Raw genomic sequence first — 12,122 nt, forward strand, 5'->3', positions numbered from 1 at the left:
CCTGGGATCCATTCGTCCCCAGGCCAACACTCTGTCCACTGAGCCAAACTGATTAGGGCCATGTATCTTAATAGGATATGTACTATTCCCTTTCTTTTCCTTGGTCTCCTAAGGAAATAGTGCCTGAATTGCCATTGCTGATCAATGAACCTTGGGTTAATTTACATTTCTATCACCTGATTAAGAGAGCAGCTGCTTCAACTCTTTCTAGGATATGTGGGCTTTAATGACTTTGATGGCTTTTATTATTTTTTTTTCAATAGTTTTTAAAAGCTGAGATTTATTTATTTATTTATTTATTTATTTATTTATTTATTTATTTAAAAACATGGAATGCTTCATGTATTTGCATGTCATTCTTGCCCAGGGGCCATGCTCATCTTCTTTATTTAGTTCCAATTTCAGTATATGTGCTGCCAAAGCGAGCACAAGGTGGGTTTTATTTAGGTTTTTACTTTCCATGTTTCTTGCAAGGTTAGATTACTTTCATAAAATCGAGCTAAATTCTCAAAGATTTGATCATTTAGGGAAACAACTTACATGGCCAGGGCATCACTGATTTCCTAACTTGTGATAGGTGGCAACAAAATACAAATAACATGGCACCTCTCTTAAAAACCATTTCTACAGCATCCATAAGATGGTCACTACAGTTAATTACACTGTAATCCATATTTGAAAGTTTCATGAATCTCATTTCAAAACACATTTCCAGTCTTTCAGGCTGTTATCCCCCATTGTTGTTTTTGATAACTTCTAGACTTATTGATTTCAGAGAGGAAGGGAGAAAGAAAGAGAAATATCAATCATGAGAGGGAACCATTCATCAGCTTCCTTCCTTATATCCCCTGCAGGGGATTTAGCCCTAAAGCCCAGTATGAGTCCTGACCTGGAATAGAACCTGACCTCCTGGTTCATAGGTGGACACCCAAACCTTGAGTCACATCAGTTGGGCTAGTCTGGGACCTTGTACAGGGCTTGATTTAACTGGAAAAGGGACCAGGAACATGGGGTCAGAATGTACAGAAGGGCTTGAAAAGACTCAAGACACTTTGAAGTATGAGGCAAAAAGTTTCTCAAATATTTTCTTGATAAGACTAAGGAAAAAATGGAAGTTTGACAATCTTTTTAGAGTCAGAATGTGTAAGCCCTTTGATCCTCTATCTGTGCAGGACTATGTGGCCCTTAGGAAGGTGATGATCAAAGCTGAATATCAGAAGTTGCATCTATTTCTCTGTGAGGAGGAGCGGGTCTATGTTGACACAATGGAGAGAGAAGCAGAGGAGATCTTCCAACAACTGCAGGAAAGCAAAGTCAGAATGACCCAACAGACAGAAAGCCTCAAAGAGATGTTTAGAGAGCAGATGGACATGTGCCACAAGCCAGATGTGGAGATGCTTCAGTTGAGAGGGGAGGGTCTATCAAGAGACTGGAAGCCTTTTCTGAACAATGTGGCTATGATGCCTGCATACACCATTACCGTCAGCTAAGTGATTCTGCTCCCGGACTCCCATCATGGTGTCCATCCAGTCAGGCACTTATTTTCTTGTATCCTGGTAATCTTTGGGAGCTCTTTGCCTAAGTAGCTGACATAGGATAAGGTGATTTCAGTGTAATCCGAAGCACCACCTCCACAGACAGATTGTCCAAATTCAGTCACTCTCTCAGCATGGCAACATTAACTTTACTGTGATAATTTTCTGTTTACATTCACCTAATCTGCTGTCACTCTCTGTTCCTGCCATAAAAGCAACTGGCTAAAGACATTGAGGTTTTGACCCTTGCCTAGGCATGATTTCTAGAATTTGGCAATCAATTTTAAAGCATTCTCTGTTTTTCATTGGATGCCCTGTTTTACTTTCATTGTTATTAATGGTCAGATCCCTCCTTGGGAATAACACTTGGAAATTAGTTACATTGGAAACCTAGATCTGGTTGCATCATTCCCTTCTCTGCCTGACCCTCTGCCATACTCAGAACACCTTGAGGAAGCTCTGTGTGTTTTAGTTTAAGTGCTGTTATTAAGATGGCCTCTGGTTGTTCCTTAAAGGGGAATAGGAAAAGGCACATTATTAAAACAAACTTGAGAAAAGATATAAAAGGACACACTTTGCATGTTTACTTTCTTTTTCTGTTTGTTTTGCAGGTTTTGGGAACTGTGTTGGAAAGGTGAGCTTACACTAATTCTTTCTGAGAAAGTCATCCTCTTCTGGATGAGGGAGCTGTACATGTTTTGAGCTAGAAACCTTGTCCTCTGTAGGTATTTCCTGTTTTCTTTCCAAAGTGGCCCTGAGGCCTTCTGGTCTCAGAAGTTTCCTTTCCATGTGCCTGAATCCATATGAACCTGAAAACATCTGATCCCTGACTTTTCTTCCAGCTCATCACCCCTATCCTCTCCCTATTTAGCACAATAAACATCACAGGAGTGATTCTTAAGGAATCACAGAGAAGGTACCTCCACTGCACAGGTGGAAGGTGAAAAGAGCAGGAACAGGAGCTTTGCTATGGATGTATGGGGGTTGATTTTGTTCCCAGGACTAGCAATGACTCAGCCTGCTCTGTCACTGCAGGTCAGACCTCAGGGGAATGACCTCTTGGTGCCCCCTAAGAAGTTAGACCTTCAGGAGCAGGCTGCCAGGCAGGAGTTAGGTGTCCTTGCTTGAGAAAAAAAAAGGGGAGAGCTTCTGGCTCTGTGGACTCTCTCCTTTCAGACATTGAATGTCTCATTGGTGACAACTCTGTGACTCAAGTCCCAAATGCTCTGTCTGAATGTTCTGCTCCCTGTCAGAGACCCAGGGGTTTGCATTCTCTGGGGTGGAGTAGATTGAGGAAATGATGGTCAATCATTTTAGAAATGCAATAATATCTGAGGAGAATGGGGAATTTGACATGTGATATAATTGATACATTTAGAAAAAAATTAGGTAACATTTCTTATATCCCTGAGAGGGTAGACTATAATGTATACCCCATTAGCTCAGAGTGGGAGGATCCTGATCAAATATCCTGGTTGAAAAGCTATTATATTTAGATTGGTTGTGTGACTAACCTTTGCCTCCAAATGCTACTGATGTCTTTGTTTATAGGACTGAATTGGTGCAGAATCAAAAGCCTCAGCCAGTGAATCCTGAGCTCAGCTCGTGCTGCTGCACTAACCTCCTAGACATGCTAAACAGGATCAGAGGTCAGAGCTTGCCCTGTGGCATTAGCCCTCAATTTATTTGTGGTTCTTAGGTTTATAGGTTCTTTTTCTATTTTAATTTAATCTTTTCTGTCATGAAGGCAGTCCATCACTTTCCAAAATTAGTATCTTCCTCCCTTGTGGATTAACATCACAATGAACTTTGCAACTTATTGAAAATACAAAGCAAGATACATATTGTTGTCGATGTTTGGTATACACTGTGTTTCTAAACCCTATTTCAGTTATGGTTTCCTACATTATGGATTCCAGGGAGGTCTCAGAGCATCATCTCCCCCATGTCATCTATAAAAGGGACATAAAACTGCTTTAACTGATGTGAGAAGTCAGCTCCAATAACCGCTTAATTTTATCTTCCTTTGTGAAACATATTTATTTCTCTGAACATGAAACTTCAGTATAATTTCATAAAAATGCTCATTTTCAAGGAATACTCATCTCTTTTGTTGTGTCGCCTAGCATTAGCTACAGCTTGTAGCTTGCTTTTCTACACAACTCTCCACATTATTCAAAACTTATCACATAATACAATTAAAGTTGGTAAGTGATAATTCATCAAAAAAAGCTAAACAGAAAATGTTACCAGTGTAAAAAATGCAGAGGAAGATGAAAATAAAGAGAGAGGGGAATAAAAGAATGAAGACAGATAGAGAAAATGGAAAGAACAGATCACAGGTATCATAGAGTTTTGGGGGCTTGTACCTGATTTTGGGCTTTCTGTCTTTTTCAAATTGATACAATTAAACACACACACACACACACACACACACACACACACACTCACACACACACACACACTCTCACACACACACAAACACACACACATGAATACAGAATGAAAACCAGGCTCCACGACCTGCTGGCTGACATCTATGCCACCACTCTCTGCTGGGGCCTCCGCAGCATGGCCACCACCAAGCAGTTCAGATGCTCCTGCAAGTGGAGCCGGGGGAAGGGACCCCTTCCACGTGCTCAGACACATCACCCAGCGCTGCTCCTGGGTCCACTCTGAGTGCCTGAAGAGCCTGAAGGCACTTCACCTGAAAGGATGGGCCAGTGGAAGTGAAGTTTGGTCACAGATGCAGAGAGCATATTCCACAAGTTGAGTGTGTGTTGCAGAACCTGCTTCGTGTCAGGGGGACCCTGGAGGCCAGGCTGAGATCTTGATACTGGGTGGCCTTCTTACCAAAAGGATGTGTTCAAGATGACCCTGAACTTGGCTTCCTATCATAGCCAACTCAGTGTGCAAAGCTGAGAGAACAATGCTGTCCAGGAGACAGAGACCCAGAGCTCCCCTGGCTGCTGTCTGGGAGGCAGCAACCCAGAGAGTTCCCAAGCACTACCCAGGCCAGGTTCCCTGGTTATGAGGGCATTTATGAGCCCTGGAGTGAGAACCAGGCAAGGTTCAAGTGGAAACCCCAAACTAGAGCCCTATTTTTCTTGGTCCTGCTTCTGCAGCACAAACTGGGAAAGGATGCTGTGGGTTGTTCTGGTTTACCATCCTGAATTCTATCCCTACCAGGATCAGCAAGTTGGGATCTGGTAGTGATTTTGAGGTGTTCTTCCAAAGACTCGGAGTTGCTTTAGGCAAAGGGCAGTATACTAAAAAGTGGGTAAGTCTGTCCATAAGCACTTCAGCATCATTTAGAATATAATTTAGTTAAACAAATCATTCTGAATCAAGAAAAGTGACTAGACCCTAACCTTTAGTCACTAGTGGAATAGAGGAATTTGAATCTGATGGATGAAGTCTCAATAGTTCAGATGGTGCTCCTACTGGGGAACAGTTCCTGAATCTGGTACCCTGAGCCTTGTAACCTGAACTTCCATGTACTCCCTTACATATATCTTCCCTTTCATTTGTAATATTTCATTCACTGAGCTATTCAAACTAGAATTGTATGAATTGTCTTTGGTTCCTCTCAACACTTTGTCATTCAAAACCAATCTCATATCAAAATCTGCAAACATTTGACTTTGTATTTGGCGACATCTCCAATCAGTGAACATGAAAGTTATCATAACCAATGGCATAATACAAGTCTTACTTTTTTATTGTTGATGCTGATAATGATAATGATAATTTTATAGCTTTTACTTTTGAGAAAGTAACATAGGCATAAACTTCATAAAGTGTCACACAGAACTAGAAGAATTGATAGTGAAAAACCATCGGTCCTCTATCCAACTTACCCACCTTTGATTCTGTTCAGCAGACTAAAGTGTTTTCAACTGATCAGTTCTATGTATCACCCATTTACCTCTGACTAGGGAAAATAGGCATTCAGTTTTCTCACATGGCTTCTTCTCTCAACCTCCAAATACTTAACCTTCATCCCATTTTCTCGGTTTATAGCTGCGCTACACTTGTGGATTACAACACTTATACTGTTTTCCTCCATGTACCCACAAGCCATTTACCACACACTCTTCATCTATTCAAACACATCAGGCGATGTGGCAGATTTCATTATCCCTCAGGGAGCTGTTCTCTGGCTCCCCTGGGTTCTCTGGTTCTGCTGCCCAGGGCACAGCTCCTGCCTGTGAAATTTCCCTTCACAGAGAAATCTGAGGGTACCTTCATTTATCTCCTCTATTTCATCTTCTGTTCTCCAGATTTTGTTTCCTCCTCTTTCTTGTATACGCTCTACTTGTTCCTTTGGGAACTTTTTGAAAAAGGTGTATGAAAGCTAAAGACCATGCATTTCTGAAAACGTTATCTATGCCACACACAATTCTTCCATAGTTTGGCTGGGCATCAACTTTTGGTTGAAGATGCTGTACCCTCAGAAATTTGAATTCATGGCTTCATTGTTTTCCAGCCTTCACCATTGCTATTGAGATTTTGGGCCATTTGATCCCAGTTCCTTTGTCTCTGATATTTTTTAAAAGAAGATTTTTAGTATCTTCTCTTTTTTTCTTAGAGAGTGGGAGGGGGAAAGTTGGGAGAAGAGAGACAGAGACAGAAAAACATTGATGTGAGAGAGACACTGTAATTTTAAATTTATACTGAATAGCTCTCAAATGTGTGTATTCACCAGTCACCAGGAATAAACAAATGCTCACAGCTGGGGAGTGGCTCTCTGTATGTGGAAAATCAGCCAGCAACTTTAAAACTGCTGTAGAAATCAGTTCAGTGACAACAGAAGCAATTAATGCATGGGATGCAGTGTGGTCACGTGGTAATCATTCCTTGATTTCGGGTGGTGCCACTTGGATTCAAGTATGTAGACTATATTTGTAGACATGCAATATTTATTTATGTGGTAAGATGACTACAGTGTTGTTATTTTTGTTGGAACATAAGGCCTATTTTGTAAAATTGGTTCTAAATAACAGTGAATTAATAACAAAAAATAACCTGTAAATCCAATTATAAGCAAATCTTGGTTAAAAGCATTTTAAAATTGACAAGATGTTAATTTCCACATGTGACATAAGGACAGGAACTTTTTGTCTATTACATCCAAAGCCCATTAAATCATTGTGGTCCCCAAAATATAGAGTTTACTGTAGTAAAAACCTGGGGCAGATTTTCATATTATATTAACCCTTTAGTACATGGCTTATTGAGGTACTTAAACACTTTCTTTTATTCATTATTGTCCGAATAGTCTCACTAATATTAATAGTAAATATGGCACTGTATTTTATTATAAGCTATCTTACAAGAGATATATTTTATTCTTTGCTCTTTTTGTAGGCAATAAACAAATTGAGCAGCTATCCACTGTATCACAGTGTTTATGAAACATATGGATTGGTGGAAAAGTGTTATGATCCACCTTTTTACATATCACCATGCCGTGGGCCAGATGGAAGGAGGGATGGAATATGAACTAGTCAATTCCATCGTGCTCCCTTTCGACTGTTGAGATTATGCTGTAGTTTTAAGACAGTATGCTGACAAAATCTACAACATTTCAATGAAACATCCACAGGAAATGAAAACATACAGTGTGTCCTTTGGCATGCTACACATTTTCAGAATTCATTTTCTGTGCGTTTCTGTGAATCTCTAAAATATGATGACCTACCTGAGGTCCATTTTTATTCATTGCTGTTCGATATGATCAAATATTTTCTTTATGTCTATATTTTTTTAAGGTAGAATTTTGTGGGTGAACATCTATGTTCTTTTAAACACCTTATGATCACACAAATATCAAATCCTTGGGTATCAAGGCAAATTACATAGAAAGAGCCCTGCATCTAAAGGTTGCTGGTTTGATTCCCAATCAGGGCACATGCCTGGGGTTCAGGCTCCATCCCAGGTAGCAGACTGTAGAAGATCTATGTTTCCCTCTTTCTCTCCCTCTCCTTCTCTCTAAAAATCAATAAAAATCTTAAAAACTTCATGGAAATATAAGAATAGATGGTCTAAAAATAAGCTAGTGCTCGATAAGGATGTATTTGTAATGAAGGATACATACAAGATCAATGGAGAAAGACATATTCAAACATAATGTTGTATTAGTTTCTTTAGCAACTGATAAACAAGTGAATTCAAAGTCTCACTTCACACTGCATCCAAGCATAAGCAACAGGTGTGGAGGAATTCTTTAGTTAAATTTTAAAAATTGGAAGTAACATTTCAAGTTTAGAGGCCACAGGGAAATGATAATACAACCAGATTTGAGAACAATGCAACGGTTAATTATATGAACAGTAATTATCAAATACAAAGGTAAAAGAGTGGGGAACCTCCTCTGAAGTCCCTGAGGGACAGGCTGTCTCCTCACAAATGTCAGAGGATGGGAGAGGGGGGAGCTCACATTGTCATAAGTGTTCCTGCTCCTCCCCGCCCGCCTCCCCAAAGACAGTTCCTCTTTTTCCTGTTTTTTTCCGCATTTCATCAAATGTAAAGGGAGCAATATAACCATTATAAAAAATATTTTTTTTTTTAATTAATAAGAAAACCCAAAAGCTCAAAGTTGGAAATACTGCTGGTCTTGTCCATTGCCAAGATAAACAAATCTAAAAGAAGATGCCACCAGTACAGAAACTGATATTAAAAATATTCAAATTCAATAATAATTAAAAAATACAAATAAAAATAATGTTCTATTATGTGCATATCAAATTAGAAACTATGTTTTTAAAAAGATATTTGTATTGATTTTAGAGAGGAAGGGAGAGTGAGAGAGAGAGAGAGAAACATCAGTGATGAGAGAGAATCATTGATTGGCTGCCTCCTGCATGCCCTCTTCTGGGGATCAAGACCACAACTCAGGCATGTGCCCTTGACTGGAATTGAACCCAAACCCTGCAGTCTACAGGCTGATCCTCTAACTGAGTCAAACCAATTAGGGCTAAATTCTTAATGTTAACTCTAGAAACACACGAATTCAATTTGAAAGGCTTTAGAAAGAATTCCTTATGAAGGTGCTACTATTACATTCTTTGTTAGACTGGTAATTAGAGCACCTTTGATATCATGTCATTATTTCACCCCTGACTCAGTTGCCTGTATAATTGGTCAGCAGTAGCACATGAAATTGTGGATAGATGAGAGTCTCATACTCATATTAATCTAAATGTAGTAAATAGCACCGTTTTCCCATTTAATGAAATGCAGTTTCTTTTACTATTCATGGGAGCATTAAGCCTTTAGATTCCCATTTGCCCCCAGACAAAGAAGAGCCACTCAAGTGCCTTTGTCTTATCACCTTTGAGTATTTGTCAGGAGCTAAAACACTGGCTGCAGTATCACCACAGGACTCCTTATCCGGATGCCAGTAAGAAGGTGTCAGAAGGTTCTTTACTCTCTTCTATCACGTCTTAAATTCACTTGACTAATCACAGGTAGGGAGATAGAAATGGGGTAAAAATTTTGCAACTCACAATAATTTTGCACCCAAATAGGCTAAGATTGTTAATGTAAGGCAAGGCAGAAGCGTGAGCCAGCAGTCTCCTCCAAGGAGGCCTTACAGCTCTAAAGTCCTGACAAAAGCCATCTCAGCGGCCCTGTGTCTCTGTGTCTCCAGCCAGGTGCGGCGCTGACCCATGAGCCAAGCTCACAGCAAGGTCACCAGGCTCTGGCAGTCCTTGGCAAAGGTGGCACCCCACTCCTTCAGTGCCCACATGTGGCATGGCAGCGGTTTCTCCAGCAGGAACCCCATGGATGTTCAGGAGCGCCAGCAATGGGCCCTAGTTGGGGTCTAGTCAGTGTTAAAATGGCTCCTGCGTGGCCTTTTATAATTAATTAATATTATGTGTATTCAATATGGAAGGTAATGCACTATGTGCTTTAGATGAATTATTTCATGTAATTATAAGGACTTTCCCAAAAATAATTAAAAATCTCTAATATGTGGTTATTCAAGCCATATGAGGTTTTTTTTGTTGTCACTTTCATTATTTCTCTTTTATGAGGAAACTAAGGATTAGTGTAGTTTGCTTTGGTAAGCTTTAGATCACACCATTCTTCCTTTTAGTTCTGGTCAAATAAGTGAATCCGTACCCCTCCCCCAGGAACGGACTTATCAGGCCATTTCACTATGGACATTCCCTTTTGCTGAGACCATACTTTACTTGCTGAGCTCACATTCCCTTATTCCTCCCCTCAGACCTGCAGAGAGATTTCTCCGCCCAGAAAAAGCCCACCAAAAGTCCTTTAAAAACCACCAACTACTGTCATTGGGTGCTGGAGCCATCCAGACTCAGCCACCTATTGTGCGGATGATTCAGTAAATTCATAATCCCTCACCATTCTGGCCTCATGAGTTCCTCCCACTACTCCCCCCCACAACTGCCCCCTCACCCCCTGCCTAACCTCCTCAGCCTTCCCTCTTAGGTTTGATAGTCTGTTCCATGCTTCTGGGTCTCTAGACCTATCTTTGTTAATCTGTTTATGTTGTTCATTATATTCCACAAATGTGTGAGATCATGTGATACTGGTCTTTCTCTGACTGGCTTATTTCCTTTAGCATTATGCTCTCCAGGTTCATCCATGCTGTTGCAGATGGTAAGAGTTCTTTCTATTGTAGGCATAGTATTCCATTATGTAGATGTACCATGGTTTCTAATCCACTCATCTGCTGCTGGGAACTAGGCTGTTTCCAAATCTTAGCTATTGTAAATTGTGCTGCTATGAACATAATGGTGCTTATAGTTTTTTTGATTGGTGTTTCATGTTTCTTGGGATATATTCCTAAGAGTGGGATTACTGGAGTTTCTTCAAACAAATTAAAAATTGAACTCCCATTTGACCCAGGAAAACCTCTGAAATATTGTAAATGGAATCCCAAGTGTGCTCATGAGCAGTACGTGCATTGCAGCCCTATTGGGAAATGTGGTAGGGGTTACTGTCCTCTGAAAAGATAAAGCATCTGAAGAGGCGGCAACATATTTCCCAGAAAAATGTTCACCTGAAACCCAGTTCTGATAGAACTTGAAGCTGCTGCCTTCAGGCAGTTGCAACCAGCATAATGAGAAAGCCAAGTGGATAACTGGCTTAGGGCTGGTCTGTTCTGGATCTTCCAGTCAGCATGGCTCCTATTAGCTGAACATCAGATGACCAGGTGAGCCTGATGGGGGCTGCTTTTCATAACTGGCTGTTCACATCTCTCTCTACATGCCCAAAGAGTCCTGAAAGCAATTTGGTAACTTGTTCACCTTCTGCTAGAAACACTCACCAACTCTTCCCTCTAATCATACTGATGTCAGCTAGAATTCATCAGTGGTTGCTAATAGCAAAGTCAGACAGCTCTGCTCAGGATGTGGAGGTGCCAAACTGTGAGGGGAGCCTTGCACTGGTCATGTTAAAATTTTTGTTGTAGTTCAAATGGCTGTGTTGCAGCTTCTGCCCTGGGTTCTCACAGCATCCCCACTCTGTCCCCACCCTGCTTTAGGAAGTCAACTGAAGGTCCCTTTTAGGTGAACTGAAATCTAAGGGAAACTCTAAGCATTACATTACAGAGCATTAGTGTTCTTTGGAGATAGCTTTTGGTCCTTCTGTTTTTTATTTCCAAAGTGTCAGATATTTGAAATACTAGTGTGTGTTTTTTTTTGGCCTAACAAATAATACCTTTTTTCAAGATCCTATTAGATTTTCACTTACTATAATTATATCTTTACATGTTGTTGTAGTTACTCTGCTACCTAGAAAAATTTACTTAGGATGGCTTCCTGTCTGTATTTATTACTTGAAGAAGGAATAAGATTGCAGGGCCCAGGTTTTAGAATTTTAAAATGCTATGTGACGAAATCACAAATCCAGGGATTAATACTGCAAGGGAAGGTTGGATAAGTCCCTGTAAGGGACAGCACCATGTAATAGACTGCCCACATAATACTTGATATGAACTAAAAAATGAGAACAGTAGACATTTCATTCTCTATACCTTATGTAAATGACTTGCAACCTACTGAGAAATGTTTGAGGCATTTCCCCAAATTAACTTATTAAATGTCCTCATATACACATGTACATGCATCTTTTTAAAATATATATATTTTATTGATTTTTTACAGAGAGGAAGAGAGAGGGATACAGAGTTGGAAACATCGATGAGATAGAATCATCAATCAGCTGCCTCCTGCAGACCAACTACTGGGAATGAACCTACAACCAAGGTACATGCCCTTGACCTGAAGCAAACCTGGGATCCTTTAGTCACCAGGCCAACACTCTATCCACTGATAAAAACCAATTAGGGCCATGTATCTTAATAGGATATGCCCTATTCACTTTCTTTTCCATGGTCTCTTCAGCAAACAGTGCCTGAAGTGCCATTGCTGATCAATGAACCTTGAGTTAATTTACATTTCTATAACCTGATTAAGAGGGTAGCTGCTTCAACTCTTTCTAGGATATGTGGGCTTTGATGGCTTTGATGGCTTTGATTATTTGTTTTTCTATAGTTTTTAAAAGGTGAAATTTATTTATTTATTTATTTATTTATTTATTTATTTATTT

The 12,122-nt window shown here is 40.0% G+C and overlaps 1 non-coding gene across 1 annotated transcript; it reads right to left on the reverse strand.

Moving 5' to 3' along the window:
- Positions 1-322: 322 nt before the first annotated feature.
- Positions 323-429, reverse strand: LOC139019198 (U6 spliceosomal RNA). The gene has a single exon (XR_011473076.1). It is a non-coding gene; the product is annotated as a U6 spliceosomal RNA (small nuclear RNA).
- Between the last annotated feature and the right edge of the window lie 11,693 nt (positions 430-12,122).

Source organism: Myotis yumanensis, unplaced genomic scaffold (assembly GCF_028538775.1).
Source record: "Myotis yumanensis isolate MYYU_CA2020_CCGP unplaced genomic scaffold, mMyoYum1.0.hap1 SCAF_10, whole genome shotgun sequence".
Lineage (NCBI taxonomy): Eukaryota > Metazoa > Chordata > Mammalia > Chiroptera > Vespertilionidae > Myotis > Myotis yumanensis.